Source organism: Gorilla gorilla, chromosome 15 (assembly GCF_029281585.2).
Source record: "Gorilla gorilla gorilla isolate KB3781 chromosome 15, NHGRI_mGorGor1-v2.1_pri, whole genome shotgun sequence".
Lineage (NCBI taxonomy): Eukaryota > Metazoa > Chordata > Mammalia > Primates > Hominidae > Gorilla > Gorilla gorilla.
In genome coordinates this window covers 27,970,866-27,974,699 of record NC_073239.2, presented here as the reverse complement: position 1 = coordinate 27,974,699, position 3,834 = coordinate 27,970,866, and the positions used below count along the sequence as shown (strand labels likewise).

At 36.3% G+C, this 3,834-nt stretch overlaps 1 pseudogene; it reads right to left on the bottom strand.

Moving 5' to 3' along the window:
• Nucleotides 1-278: 278 nt before the first annotated feature.
• LOC101138431 (transcription factor BTF3-like) lies at nucleotides 279-767 on the bottom strand (annotated as a pseudogene).
• Between the last annotated feature and the right edge of the window lie 3,067 nt (nucleotides 768-3,834).

The window sequence follows — 3,834 nt, the reverse complement described above, 5'->3', positions numbered from 1 at the left end:
GGAGAAATGTCTGAATCTGGCTATGTTCCAGCAAATAATTTTTTTAACCTTTGTTTCAAACTTTATCCCCAGGCTTCTTCGCCTTCACTAGCTGCAAAGAATGAATTGTGTATAAAGCAAAAATGAAAAACACTGCAGTGTCCAAGAGGCTTGGACTTAAAAATATTCAAGGTCTAGATTTTATCCGATCCATAAACAATGTTTTTAAAGCAGTCATAATAAAATAGCAGCTCCCAGTAACTTCTGCGAGTTTCCCGTTCTTCAGGAATTGACTCAATTCAGTTTGACTCATTCTTGGAAGCCTCATCAAAATTCTCCACAAGATGTGAAACTTCATCGCTATCATCCTCTCCAGTAGCAAGTGGTGCTTTTCCCCCAACAGGTTGTTTGGACAGATATTCAGGCAGTCTCCCTTACCTAGTCAGTCTGTCTGCACCAAGCTGGTTTAAGATGCTGGGTAGCATTTCTGTCAACTGCTTTGTCTCAGCGTGGCCTGTAATGGGGAAAGCCTTCCCTGACAGAGATGCCCACACTTCAGGGTTGTTAAAGTGGATCACTGTTCCTTGGTTTGTAAACATATTCACCTCTTCAATACCAGAGGTATTGTTTATCCCTAACTTCTTTAAGGAGAACTAAAGTTTTTTCTTGTCATCTGTTGTGGCTGTTCTATGAACCTTCTTCTTTCTGCGAGCAGTTCCTTTCCCACCAATATGCACTTATGCCTGCAGTTTGGCGAGTTTTTCTTGGTTCATAATTGCGTCTTTCATCTTCTCGGAGCCAGTAAGGGTCTAGGTGGGGAATTAGGATGATGCTCAGGGAGTCTGGTGGACCCGCTGAGAGTAGGCGCACGCACGTGGAGATGCAAGAGGGCAGCTAGAGGGGACCAAGTATTTTTTAAACCGAATTGATTTTCAGGTAACGTTGTACGTACATGGTTTATGTTATATCCCGAGGACTCTCAGGATATAAACACCTCCTATTAGGCCCCACCTCCGAACACTGCTGCACTGGGGATTAAGTTTCAACATTAGTTTCGAAGGGTACAAAAACATTCAACCCATAACAGCCATATACTACGGTGTTCTGAGAATTGTTCCTATTTACCTTTCGTGAGCCACGCTGCTGTGGTTGAAGGGGAGTAAGGAAAATCGCCATTGTTTAACCACAAAATAAGAGCAGAACATGAGAACCAGCCTCAGAAAAGTGAGCCCTTTCACCTGAAGGCTGAGCAGTATACAAGACGAAGCTGTAAGAAACACGGGCAGGAGAGACGTGTTGTCCAGGGAGAAGAACTGGGAAGAAAAGGATATCCGAAAGCCTGAGTATTTACCAAAAAAGAAATTGAGTTAACCTGAAAGTAGTGGCATTTTAAGCAAGTAAATGATTTGAATATGTGCTTTGAATTCTTTTGCATGCACTGACACATCTTGCCCCATTCTGGAGAAAAATGAACTAATCCATAATATTGGATTATCAAGACAAACTCACAGCAATCAGAAATCATACCCAGTAGCATGCTTTAGTAAATAATTTTAAGTCTATGTAAAATCAAGAGGTTCCAGCAAAGCAAATGGAAGTCTAAATAATCAAACGCAACTCCCCAGGTTCGTCCTTCTCTTCTAGAGCGTGAACCACCAGCCCAGAATACATGAGATTCAGAGAGTTCCTGACATAGCAAAAGGGTTTATATCATAAAATATGTCCAGTTTTTCACTCCAGAGTGTTGAGGAGCCTTTGTGCTATTATCCAGGAAGCCATGTCTTAGATCCTGGGTTCTACTTACTATAATCTTTAACCAAGAACATCCTATTAAGGGCATTTAAGAGATAAAAAAAAGTATTTGTATATTCATTCATAGGTCCAATTGAGATTAGGTCAGGTCACCTGTTTCTTTTTTTTTTTTTTTCAAAAGATTTTCTTCTTTGCACCTGTGCAAAATAGATTGCAGGCCAGCTGCTCTAACTCTCTCCCATGCAGTAAGTAGAACTGTTGTAGAAGACTTTAAAAAAAATTAATTCCTGCATTAACCCAGATTTGATTCCCCTTTCATGTGATTTTGCTAGTTTAAACTTGAAAGATCTGTCCTCTAGTTTAAATACTATTTTGGCATTATTTCATGAGACAGCAAGCTCCCCTAGAGTAGTCTACTTTTCATAAAATTTCTGGGTATTTTTACATTGATTTGAATGTATATTTTGGAAATCTTAATAATGTCCCTACATGTAAGAAAAAGATTTAAACTGACATCAAGAGACAAAGAGCATATTTAAATGGATAGAAATTCAGTAACTAATTGTTTAATTAAAACCATTTTTAAATATGCTATATTAAGAATAGAAAAGTCACCCAAACAAGTACTATGAACATTTTAATACAACGTAGAAATTGGACGGCTTCTACTATCTACATACACAGGATGCATTTACTTTAAGACTATGATGATTTTAAAAGAACTATATGCTTAGAGTTGTTAAATTAAGTAAGGAGCAGTCACAAGCAAGAAAACTGATGTGTGATCCAAGAAACAAATGCTAAAAATGAACTTTAAAGTAATTAAAAGTCTCTTGTTAAATTTTAATAAAAGCATTGCATTTTTCCTGCAATATTTGGAATAAGAATTATTAATTCTTGCTTTGAAACAGTTTTTTTCTTTAACAGTATTCCTTATATAATTCTACGTTGTAAATGTTAAAGAAAACTTCACTACTGCCTATTTGGCTATTTTTTGTATTTCAAAAGAATCTCTTGGGATTGCATGTTTTTGAAATATATTTGAACTTTTTTGAAATATATTTGAAAATATATTGTATTTTACCTGAATGCTTAGACTCTAATGTGAAATTATACGATGCAGGGATTTTCTTCAAAATGATCTGGGATAACATAACTCCAACAAGATTTGAAATAAGTTGATAATTATTAATGTGGTTTTGGGGTACTTGAGGTTTATTTTATCATCTCTCTACTTGAGAATTTTAACTCCAACAAGATTTGAAATAAGTTGGTAATTATTAATGTGATTTATGGGTGCTTGAGGTTTATTATATCATTCCTCTACTTGAGAAATTTGTGCTTGAACATTTTTATAAAAGGCTTTAAAAGTTGAAAGTGGGCTATGATTCCTGTTAGGTATTCTCTTGGTACTTTTGTACCTTCATTCTAAGAAATACCTTCACCATTTATTGCCAAGAATTTTCTTTTTCAGTTCTGATTTAACACTATAAGTTAAAAATATTTGATGAGCTGTTTATCTTGTTTATGAGATTTGGCTTTTTGTCCCATCACTCTGAGTCTCTCAATGCTGTTTACAAAAAAGTAATTTCCTGAACACTTCAGGAAAGAGTTTCGGACATTCCAATTTTGTTGTTACTATTTTAGAAAAAGGAAAGAGATTTAAAAACTTGCTCAAGGTCACAAAGCAATTTGCTGTAAAAATCAGCCCAGGAAACCAAAACTTCATGGTCCTGGAAATGAATTCTAATCATTGAAGGTTGCCTTGATTGAGACTAAATTTGAACTGTTACTTTGATTGAGACAGAATTAGATTGTAGACAGGCCCATGCTTTCCCATGCTAGTGCTCTCTTCTCTGAGATCTTTGGTATTTATGCAGTAATTCAAATGAATCACCTCCAAATTTAAATTGAAAACGTGTTTGGCAAGAACAACAGCTTTATGGATCCATGCAGAAACTTTCTGGGAGTGTTCTCTATCAGTCATAGTCCTATGACTCATATCAGTCATCATGAGTAATGCCTGTCAAAGTCACCACCATAGACCCTGGCTGAAAAATCAGTGCTATGCACCCTAGTGTGGTAAGTTGCCGCGGTTAATGA